Raw genomic sequence first — 11,898 nt, forward strand, 5'->3', positions numbered from 1 at the left:
ATGAGTCTGGTAACCTATAAACCACATATAAGTTAGAATTAAACCAAAGTCGGTTAAGAATCTATACTTTAACCAATTAGACTCTAACGCTCGCTTTGTGCTTAATGATTCTCTTAAGTCCCTCGAGTACCCTCGGCTCCACCATTTTTAATAAATTAACCATTAAGAGTTTTACGGCGATTCTTTCGCGAGTACCTTACCAAATTCCTAATCCACTTTACATAAATGTTTCATACTTTAATTATTTATTTAAGGTCTTAAACCAATGTTTCAAAGTAAGGCGAGGGGTAATGGTTCGTTCGCGAAATGCCGTTACTTAAAACGGTCATTTCTCCTAAACCATACATCGGATTCAAACGAACCACATATCAAAACGAAGCTCGTAACATGAAATATCTAATCATGGCAATGGTCAAAACCTAAAAGTGAGTTCACGGGTCCTAATGTTAAGAACAAAAACAGTCTAGGGTAATCGGACATTACGACGGCTATGTTTACGCGATTACCAATTTTATCCTACTCCAAATCAACCACAAATCAACCACAATTCAACCATACAACCAAACTCCATCCATACAATACTACAACAGCCCCAACAACTCAATATTTCCAATTTACACTACTTCCCAATCATGAACTAAAAGCTTACATAAGTTCTTTAACTAATCAACAAGATTTACAACTCCAAACACATCACAAAACCAACACATCTCTAAATACACAATAATCAAGCTTCTCATGAACCATTCAAAACACAAAAACTCTAAATATACAAAAGTAGGGCTAGGGTATGAGATTATACCTTCCTTGGCGAGTAAAAGTAACTAAGGAGCTTGGAATCACCCTTGAAAGTCCTTACCAAAACATAATCTAAACAAAAACTCAAGAACAAAATTTCAAGTTCTTGAAAAACACTATTCACCCTCTTCTTCCATGAATTTTAGGAAGAGATTGTGAAGGAATTTGAAGTTTAAACTTATAGGATATCTATATCTATGCACAAGGAACCTTAGATAATTACCTCACTAATTAATGAAGCTTGGAACTTGGATTTGGGTTTTTCTTAACCTTTCTCAATACATTATATTCCTTTTATTATCCTCTCTTATAATCCTTGAATTTAAATCCTTTTTATCCTGGTACCTTATACTCAATTCTTTCGGTATTTGGTGGATTTTCGGGAAAAATCAAAGTGTTCGAATTTGGATTCTGACGATCTTTGCATACACTTATATACCATACAGAGTATTAATAAGATCTCAAAATAACAATAAAAGAACCCCTACATAGTGTGGAATGAAAAGTTTTCTTATTCAGCATAATCAGCAAAACACTATTCATAAGGGTTACAAAAAGTTCAGAATTTTGGGGTTATTACAAGGCCCAAAGCATGCGCTAATAAATCACACAAGTAAACGCGTTCACAAGTAATATAGAATGATTTCTAGTTCGTTCCCACAGAGACTCTGATTAATTATATTTAATTAACACTTACTCACCAATGTATGGTTATTCTTCAATGTCAAGATAATAACAATTAAGGTTGATTAACTAATATTAACTACGAGAATTAAACACTTGAATTAACAATATTCAACACACATGAGATCCTAACTTCATTACTACTTCATTCAATAGTTATTGTTATTAACCTTAGCATGTAATGGTGATGATATTAATCGAACAACACGAAACTGATAAACGCCAACTTTCGTTGTGCGAATACCATACTACCAAACATCCATAATTAAGATAGAAGTTGAATAGGCATCAATTATGTTGAGACCCTATATGTCTACAGAATTTGACAACATAACGATTTAAGCGCAAGTTATTCATTATGATTATACAGGGCAAGTTAAACGGTTAGAGTTACCCACTTATCATGCATACAATACATGAACCTATGCTAGCATGGCAAGTTCTAAATATCAAGATTCACTGTTGCTTCACAAGAGATTAACAGGCTATCTTATATGTTCGCGACGCACATAAGATGAAAAAGCACAACCTATGCTAGATATCATACAATCACTACATACCAAGGTATTAAACAATTAATTAAAGAAATCCATAGTAAATCCGCTAAGATCCCATGATCACAATTAGCCCATAATAGAACTGATTGTCACCATGGGTTCATATGAAAGCATGATAATAACACAACGATATAAACTAATAAAAATAGTTAATAAATAATGAAGTACGTCACAAGAGTATTAAGGTTCAAAGAGTAAAGAAAACTAGCATCCACTGTTACAACGAATTAAAAGAATCACAAGATAAACATATGCTTCCTCTTCTTCATTGTTGCGTGCTAAAACGGTCTTCTTGATCTTCTCTCCTTGTTGCTTGTTCAGAAAACGTCTCCCCAATAGGTTTATATAAGAGTCCACAAGAAACAGCGCCAACAGAAGCCCATTCATACTCGAATTATAAAATCCGGAATTTAATTTTCCGCACGCAGGCGGCCGCCTGCATTCACCACGTGGGCGCCTGCTACCAGGCAGTCGCCTGCTCCTTCCAGGCGGGCGCCTGTAACACTTCTGACAAATTCATATTTTTGCTTCTGATTTTGCTGATTTCTTCACACAACTCCCGGAGACTGATCCCAAGCACTTCCCTAGGCTTGTTTTTATGAAATTCTCCTGTTTAAGCAAGTTACACCCTGAAATACAAAAACACTCAAAAATGCATTAAATACACAAAATACTCGAGTTCAAGACACCAATTCAAGCCGTTATGAGACGCTCTAAGTGGTTTAAAATGCAACTTATCACACCCCCAAACTTAAATCGATGCTTGTCCTCAAGCAGCACAGACTCAAACTCAGAATAAAATATGCATGAATGCAAACTACATGAAATGCAGCGATCCCCATCGCGATGACTAAACCAGCCAACACATGACATATCAACAAATGCAATTAGGCGACTAAAGATCAATCAAATCACGCAACCTAACATACAACTAGAAACGTGGTGTGTGCGAATGCTTAACAAATATGCTTCAAAACTAGATCAATCATCATAACTTAATTATCCTCAAGGCAATCACAAGATTATACGAAGAATATATTCTAGGCACAAAATGACTTATAACACTACTAGATTATTGGAGTTTATTACGGAATCATGCTTTTATTCAACACATAAACAAATGCTTATTTGATCGGCAATGAGTGAGGTCCACAAAAGACTTATGCAATGGTATCCATTTAGCGAGCGTTAGGTTAGCGGATCCCAGACTATAAAAGCCTTAGGTCACTAGGCAAAAAGTCCCCTAAGAACTTAATAACTCGAATATCAAAGAGCTCACTCGTGATCAATTGTGCATCAAACCATATTTTTTTATTTTTTTATTTTTTTTTAATTTCTGAGCAAGTGCGTTTCGCTCCATCTTGCTCAACCCTAGACTACTCGTATACAATACGAGCCGGCTACTAGCCATTTGATGCCCAGCCATAACTAGTAATAAATTCCATTTTTTACCCCAATTTTATCTTTTCATGCCTTTTATCATTAAGAGCCTATTATATATTCTAAGTATAAGAAATAGATTAACCTAAAAAACCATCAAACCATGACAGCAATCTAGTCCTTAAGCATACTCTAAGACCTAGTTAAATTGCAAGTGTTTCTAGCATGCATGTCAACCTAACAAGATTCAACATGACTTTAACGTTATTACCACACTCACATCAATATCTCATATCAATCGATAAAGTAACACAAAGGGATCATGGAATATGCTTGAGCTATATGACATGATAAATAAAGCTATAAAATAAAAAAAAAACTATATGGAAAAAAATATGCAACTATATGAACTAAACTATCATGAAAATGCAACTACATGACACACATACAAAAATATGTTCCTTAACTACCACCCCCAAACTTAAAATCTTCACTGTCCCCAATGAAGGTAATAGAAAGGAACACAGGGTATACCTACTCAGAAGAATCATCATCATCACCCTCAGAGGGTGGAGTGTCAGGAGGTGGATAACAGAATCCTACCATAAACGGGCCACTGGATGTCAGCTCCAAGGCCTCTAAATACAGTCCTAAGTGCTAGGGTGAGCTCCTGCGCAAACCTACTATGTGACTCATACATCGCATCCATCCTCCTGGAAAGCCTCCTGTATTGGACATCAGCCAATCCCGAACCATCTCCTCCCTGGCCTCTGGAAGAACCTGCCTCCCCCTGAGCCTAACTGGACCTAGCCATGGTAGCACCAGCTGCTGGACGTCCTCCTAGGAGGTGATATCCTAAACCATGTGACTCGAGCTCTCCACCCGTCCACTTCTGCATCGCATTCAGCATTGATGAATCAATAGGAGCGGCCGGCATCTGCAGCTGCTCATAAGAAGGCCACTGGACTCCAACTGCCTTGCACAACTTTGTGACAATAGAGGCATACGGGATATTGTATTGCGACTTCCCCCTCAAAAACTTCAAAATCCCTTGGTAGATGAACTCGGCAAGGTCCACATAATACTCCTCATTCAGAATCCCCCATAATAACCTGGCTCTCTCAACTGTAACCTCATGTGCATGCGAAGAAGGAAGAATATTTTCATAAATAAATGCATTCCATGCACGAGCATACCTGTTCATGGCGACAGCAGGGTAGCTACAATAATCGTTGGATCCCCTCTTAAACTTCCATACCGTTCCTGGCTGACAGAGAGTAGCAATAATCAAATATGAGTCAAAATCCTCAGGGGCCTTTTCATTCCAATTCTCTTCCTAGGGTTTCCTTTGTCGCTGTCCAATAACACGGCGAATCACCTCAGGCTGGTAATCAACAATAAGCCCACGAACAACAGAAAACCCATTCTTGTCGGCCTTGGCATTCGCACAGAACTCGCGAACAACACTCATCGGGACCACCTCAGGTGACTCGCAGAAAGTAATCCATCCATTCTCTGCAATCATCGGTAACAACTCACCATCCCTCCTCGATGGCAAGAACCCCCTCTCCTTCATAATCGGCTTAGTCAGAAGCTTAGCATACTCCTCCGCAACAGCCCTATCCAACAATCGGGGCTTCGCAGTAGTGCTCCTCGACGAATCAGTAGCAGTCGGGTTGGTGCTGCTGCTACCCATAGTTCTTGATCTCTTTGGAACCATGGAAACTGAGAATTAGGGCTTGAGAGTTTGTGTTTTGTGTGTAGGAGAGAGTTTGAGAGTTGAAAGTATATGAGATGTGTAATATGAGGTTGTATGTATATAAAGGGTAGGCTTAGGGTTATAAATTAAATTGGAGTGGGATTGTGGCTAATTTCTAGGAAGAAAATCGTGGGTAATGGGGATTGTGGGCTGTGGTTTTTTTTGTTTTTGTTTTTTTGTTTTTTAGGCTGAAAACGAATTTTTTTAAAAATCAGGTTCGCATGCGGTCGCCTGGCACAAGCAGGCGGGGTCCTGCTAGCACACGGCCGCCTGGTCCTAGCATGCGGGCGCCTGCAAGGTCTCTGGAAAGTTTTTTTTCTGCCAACATTTTTCTGATTTTTTTTGGGTTTTTGGATAGAGTACTAAATTCTAAGGGTTCCTATAGTCTCATATCTTGGGTTGCCTCCCAAGAAGCGCTTCTTTTACGTCATTAGCTTGACGTAGAGTAATGCGATTAAGTTGACAATAAAACGGCACTAACCACTTCATGGTTTGCCGTATCCCCATAATAGTGCTTCAATCTCTGACCATTTACTTTGAATGCTTGGCCCGGATCGCTCTAAAAAATTTCCACCGCTCCATGTGGAAATACAGTTTTGATGATAAATGGTCCAGACCACCTTGATTTCAACTTCCCAGGAAAAAGTCGGAGACGAGAGTTGAATAGAAGAACTTGTTGCCCCGACACAAATGGCGTAGGCGATAGCTTCCTGTCATGCCACTTTTTTACCTTTTCCTTGTACATTTTGTTGTTTTCGTATACTTGAAGTCGAAATTCATTTAACTGAAGCATTCGCTTCTTCCCAGTTGCATCTAGATCAAGGTTTAACTTTTTCAATGCCCAATAAGCCTTTTGCTCAAGCTCCGCTGGTAAATGACATCCATTACCATAGACAAGCTGAAACAGGGATATCCCAAGTGGAGTCTTGTATGCTGTTCTATAAGCCCAAACAGCTTCATCGAGCTTCAAAGACCAATCTTTCCTTGACAAACAAACGACTTTCTCTAGAATGCGCTTGATCTTTCTATTAGACACTTCAGCTTGACCATTAGTTTGCGGATGATAGGCGGTAGCAATGTGATGATTCACATTGTAGCGTTGCATCATAGAAGTGAACTTACGATTGCAAAAATGGGACCCTTCATTAGTTATGATAACTCGTGGCGTTCCAAACCTTGTGAATATTGTCTTATGAAGAAAACTCAACACTACCTTTGCATCATTAGTCGGTAGAACCTTGACTTTTACCCATTTCGAGACATAATCGACTGCCAGCAAGATATACTGATTATTGCAGGACGAGATAAATGGTCGCATAAAATCAATTCCCCAAACATCGAAGACCTCAACTTCAAGCATCACATTTAAAGGCATCTCATCCTTTCCGGTAAGATTTCCAACTCTTTGGCAACGATCACACCTTAAAATGAACTGATGTGCATCCTTAAACAACGTAGGCCAGAAAAAACTTGCTTGAAGAATACGAGCTGCTGTCTTTCCACCACCATAATGTCCACCATAACCTGTGGAATGACAGTCTCGTAATATCCCCTCCGTCTCACAGATTGGGATACATCTCCTGATGATCTGGTCAGCTCCTTATCTAAACAAATATGGTTCATCCCACATATACCACTTCACCTCATGCAGAAACTTCTTCTTTTGAGCGCATTCATATTAGGAGGCATTATATTGCTAACACGATAGTTCACAATGTCTGCGAACCATGGCTCTTCCTCTTGAATTGCGAACAATTTCTCATCCGGAAAAGATTCGTTGATCAATGTCTTATCATGTGAAGTAGAATTGGGATTCTCCAATCTAGAGAGATGGTCAGCTACTTGATTTTCAGTACCTTTTCGATCCTTGATCTCTAACTCACATTCCTGTAACAAGAGCACCCAACGAATATGCCTAGGCTTCGAATCCTTCTTTGAGACCAGATAGTGGATGGTCGCGTGATCAGTGAACACTGTCACCTTTATCCCAAGTAGATAAGATCGAAAATTTTCGAAACCAAAAACTATAGCCAAGAGCTCCTTCTCAGTAGTGGTGTAGTTCAGTTGAGCTCCATTTAGTGTCTTACTAGCATAGTAGACCACATGAAAGATATTAGACTTTCACTGCCCAAGAACTACTCCCACTGCATAATCACTTGCATCGCACATCATCTCAAAAGGTTCTCTCCATTCGGGTGTTGTAATGACTGGTGCAGTGATTAAACTCTTCTTGAGAGTCTCGAATATTGCCAAGCATTCATCATCAAATTTGAAAGGCACATCTTTCTCGAGCAAGTTGCACAACGGCTTAGATATCTTAGAGAAGTCCTTGATGAAACGCCGATAAAAACCCGCATGACCAAGAAAGCTACGGATTCCTTTCATAAAAATAGGTGGCGAAAGATTTTCAATGACTCCCACCTTGGCTTTATCCACCTCAAGACCCTTACTAGAGACCTTGTGCCCAAAAATGATGCCTTGTTGTACCATGAAATGACATTTTTCCCGATTGAGCACCAGATTAGTTTCTATGCACCTTTTGAGCACCGAACGGAGATTATTCAAACATTCATCAAACGAATGGCCAAAGATGGAGAAGTCGTCCATGAACACTTCGACATTATTTCCAATCATGTCGGAGAATATGGCTGCATCTCTGAAAAGTGGCAGGTGCACCATATAAGCCAAAAGAAACTCTGCGAAAAATAAACGTGTCGAATGGACAATTGAAAGTAGTCTTCTCTTGATCTTCTGGTGCAATGCATATCTGATTGTAGCCCGAATAGCCATCCAGAAGAAAATAATATTCATGACCAGCCAACCTGTCAAGAATCTGATCAATGAATGGAAGAGGGAAGTGATACTTCCTCGTGGCTTTATTCAACTTTCTGTAGTCCATGCATACCCTCCATCCTGTGACTGTTCGAGTGGGGATGAGCTCGTTCTTCTCATTTGCTACCACAGTAATACCTCATTTCTTAGGTACACATTGCACGGGGCTGACCCAAGAATTGTCAGAAATAGGATATATAATTCCTGCATCCAGCCACTTTAGAATTTCTTTCTTTACCACTTCTTTCATGATAGGATTAAGCCTTTGATGTTGCTTAACATTCGGCTTGCTACCTTCTTCTAGCAAAATTTTATGCATACAGTACAAAGGGTTGATCCCTTTTATATCTACTATTGTCCATCCGATGGCCGATTTGAATTCTCTCAGAATCCTCAAGAGCTTGTCCTCATCACTACCTGAAATGTCATCTGAAATAATAACAGGCAAAGTAGATGCTTCACCTAAAAAACATACCTCAAGTGTTCAGGAAATGGCTTAAGCTCCAAAGTAGGTGCTTCCTCGATAGATGGTTTGAGCTTTCCCTCAGCATTCTTGAGATCAGTATTTCTGAGAGATTTAAATGGCATGTCTAGCTTTCGCTTCTAAGGAGAAGCATTCAGATATTGTAACTGCTCATTGCCCTCATCATCTTCACTGTCAAATTCCCCCAATAAGGCTTTTTCTAAGGCATCAAACCTTAGCACATGATCAAGTTCTGAAGTAACTACAGAATCAACTAAATCCACCTTGAAGTACTCCTCATCTTCCGTAGGGAATTTCATTGTATTGAACACATTAAAGGTCATATCTTGATCTTGCACCCTCATAGTAAGTTCCCCTTTTTGCACATCTATCAAGGTACGACCTATAGCCAAGAAAGGTCTTCCCAAGATTATGTGAATCTTCTTATCTTCCTCGAAATCCAGAATGACAAAATCTGCAGGAAAAATGAGCTTGTCCACCTTTACTAGCACGTCCTCCACGATGCCTCATGGGTAAGTGATCGAACGATCAGCCAATTATAGAGACATATAGGTGGGCTTTGGATCAGGCAAATTCAGCTTTTTGAAGATAGATAACGACATCAGATTGATGCTTGCTCCCAAATCGTAAAGGCACTTGTCGAATGACAACTTGCCAATGGTGCAAGGAATGTTGAAGCTACCCGGATCCTTAAGCTTTTGAGGTAACTTTTGCTGCAGTACGACACTGCACTCTTCCATTAGAGCAACGGTATCAAGATCATCCAGTTTCACCTTCCTTGAAAGAATACCTTTCATGAATTCGCATAACTAGGAATTTGCTCAAGAGCTTCAACCAAAGGTATGTTGATGTGAAGTTTCTTGAACACCTCCAGAAACTTACCAAATTGCTTGTCCAGCTTTTGTTTTTGCAATCGCTTAGGAAAAGGTGGTGGAAGATAGAGCTGTTTCTCCCCTGTATTACCCTCAGGCATAGTGTGTTCAACAGTAGTCTTCCTTGGTTCCCCCTCTTTCTCCTTTTGCTTTTCTTCTTCATCTTCAACTTCAACTTCTACATCTTTTGTTCCTTCGGCATCAGCAACTTTTCCAGACCTTAAGGTGACAGCCTTGACTTGCTCCTTAGCCTCCTTCCTACCTGGCACTTTAGTATCGCTGGGAAGTGTGCCAGGTTGATGATTGAGCAAGGCATTGGCTATTTCCCCAATTTAATTTTCCAAGTTCTTGATAGAAACAGCCTGACTTTTGCACAACAGCTTTAGCTCCTCAAAATCAGCACTAGAAGGTGGAGCAGCACCTCCTTGTTGAGGATATGATTGCCTTTGAGCATATTCTTGAGGTTGCTGGAATCCAGGTGGAATGAACTGTTTACTTGTAGCTTGCTGATATGGTTGCTGAACAACATTCTGATTATTGCTTTAGCTGAAATTGGGATGATTTCTGTTATTAGGATGATAAGTAGCAGGCACAGGCTGCTGCGGTCGCTGAAAATTGTTCACATACTAAATAGATTCATTAACAAAAGAACACTGATCCGTAGCATGAGAGCCTGCACAAAGCACACAGACCATAGCTATTTGATTGACTCCATAGCTGGCTAAAGAATCGACCTTCATCGAAAGCGCCTTGAGCTGCGCTGCAATAGCTGCAGCTGCATCGACTTCCAAAATACCTGCTACCTTCCCAGGCATCATCCTTTGATTTGGGTTTTGATACTCATTTGCAGCCATAGTTTCAATGAGATTATAGGCCTTAGTATAGCTCTTGGCCCCCAAAGCGCCTCCAGAAGCTGTATCGAGCATGGGTCGAGATTGGACCCCCAAACCATTGTAGAAACCAGTGATCACCATCCAGTCAAGCATTCCATGATGTGGACACTTTCTCAACATCTCCTTATAGCGCTCCCAAGCTTCGCATATAGTTTCTCCTGGTTGCTGCGCAAACTGAGTAAGAGTACTCCTCATAGCTACAGTTTTGGACATTGGATAGAACTTCACCAGAAACTTTTGTGCAAGATCTTGCCAAGTATTGATGGACCCGGCCGATAAAGAATGTAACCAGTCCTTAGCTTTGTCCTTCAGAGAGAATGGGAAAAGCCTCAGCTTGATAGCCTCATCAGTAACACCATTATATTTGAAAATACTACAGATCTCGACAAAATTCCTGTTATGCATGTTGGGATCTTCAGTAGCAGCACCTCCGAAAGAAACAGAATTCTGCACCATCTGAATAGTGCCCGGATTGATTTCAAAATTATTGGCCTCAATAGCCGGATGAATGATGCCTGACTGAATGTCATCGATTTTAGGCCGAGAAAAATCCATAACAGCTGGATCAACTTGAACTATACGATCACCCATTGTTTCAAGTTCTTTCTTTTCACTCTCTTTATCCGAATCTTCAAAAACTATCTTCTCCAGAAAATCAAGAGTTGTATCTATCTCCTTAGCTTTATCCAGAGTCCTCTTGCGAGTGCGAGAACGTGTTTGCATAAACGCTCGCTAGAGTACCTGAAACAAAACCGAAAGCAGTAAGTAACAAATGTTAATCACTGAATCCTAAAGACCAATGATGCCAAGTACATAAACTAAACAAATTAACACCAAGTCCCCGGCAGTGGCGCCAAAAACTTGTTAGGCACAAAGCATGCGCTAATAAATCACACAAGTATACGCGTTCACAAGTAATATAGAATGATTTCAAGTTCGTTCCCAGAGAGACTCTGATTAATTATATTTAATTAACACTTACTCACCAATGTATAGTTATTCTTCAATGTCAAGACAATAACAATTAAGGTTGATTAACTAATATTAACTACGAGAATTAAACACTTGAATTAACAATATTAAACACACACGAGATCCTAACTTCATTACTACTTCATTCAATAGTTATTGTTATTAACCTTAGCATGTAATGGTGATGATATTAATCGAACAACACGAAACTGATAAACGCCAACTTTCATTGTGCGAATACTATTCTACCAAACATCCACAATTAAGATAGAAGTTGAATAGGCATCAATTATGTTGAGACCCTATATGTCTACAGAATTTGACAACATAATGATTTAAGCGAAAACTATTCATTATGATTACACAGGGCAAGTAAAACGGTTAGAGTTACCCACTAATCATGCATACAATACATGAACCTATGCTAGCATGGCAAGTTCTAAATCTCAAGATTCACTGTCGCTTCACAAGAGATTAACAGGCTATCTTATATGTCCGTGACGCACATAAGACGAAAAAGCACAACCTATGCTAGATATCATACAATCACCACATACCAAGGTATTAAACAATTAACTAAAGAAATCTATTGTAAATCCGCTAAGATCCCATGATCACAATTAGCCCATAATAGAACTCATTATCACCATGGGTTCATATGAAAGCA

The 11,898-nt window shown here is 39.6% G+C and overlaps 1 non-coding gene across 1 annotated transcript; it reads left to right on the top strand.

Annotated features, from left to right (window-relative positions):
* Positions 1 to 10,350: 10,350 nt before the first annotated feature.
* On the top strand, positions 10,351 to 10,457 carry LOC141709344 (small nucleolar RNA R71). The gene has a single exon (XR_012569927.1). It is a non-coding gene; the product is annotated as a small nucleolar RNA R71 (small nucleolar RNA).
* Positions 10,458 to 11,898: the final 1,441 nt, after the last annotated feature.

The sequence above is a fragment of the Apium graveolens genome, chromosome 2 (assembly GCF_009905375.1).
Source record: "Apium graveolens cultivar Ventura chromosome 2, ASM990537v1, whole genome shotgun sequence".
NCBI classification, from domain to species: Eukaryota; Viridiplantae; Streptophyta; class Magnoliopsida; order Apiales; family Apiaceae; genus Apium; species Apium graveolens.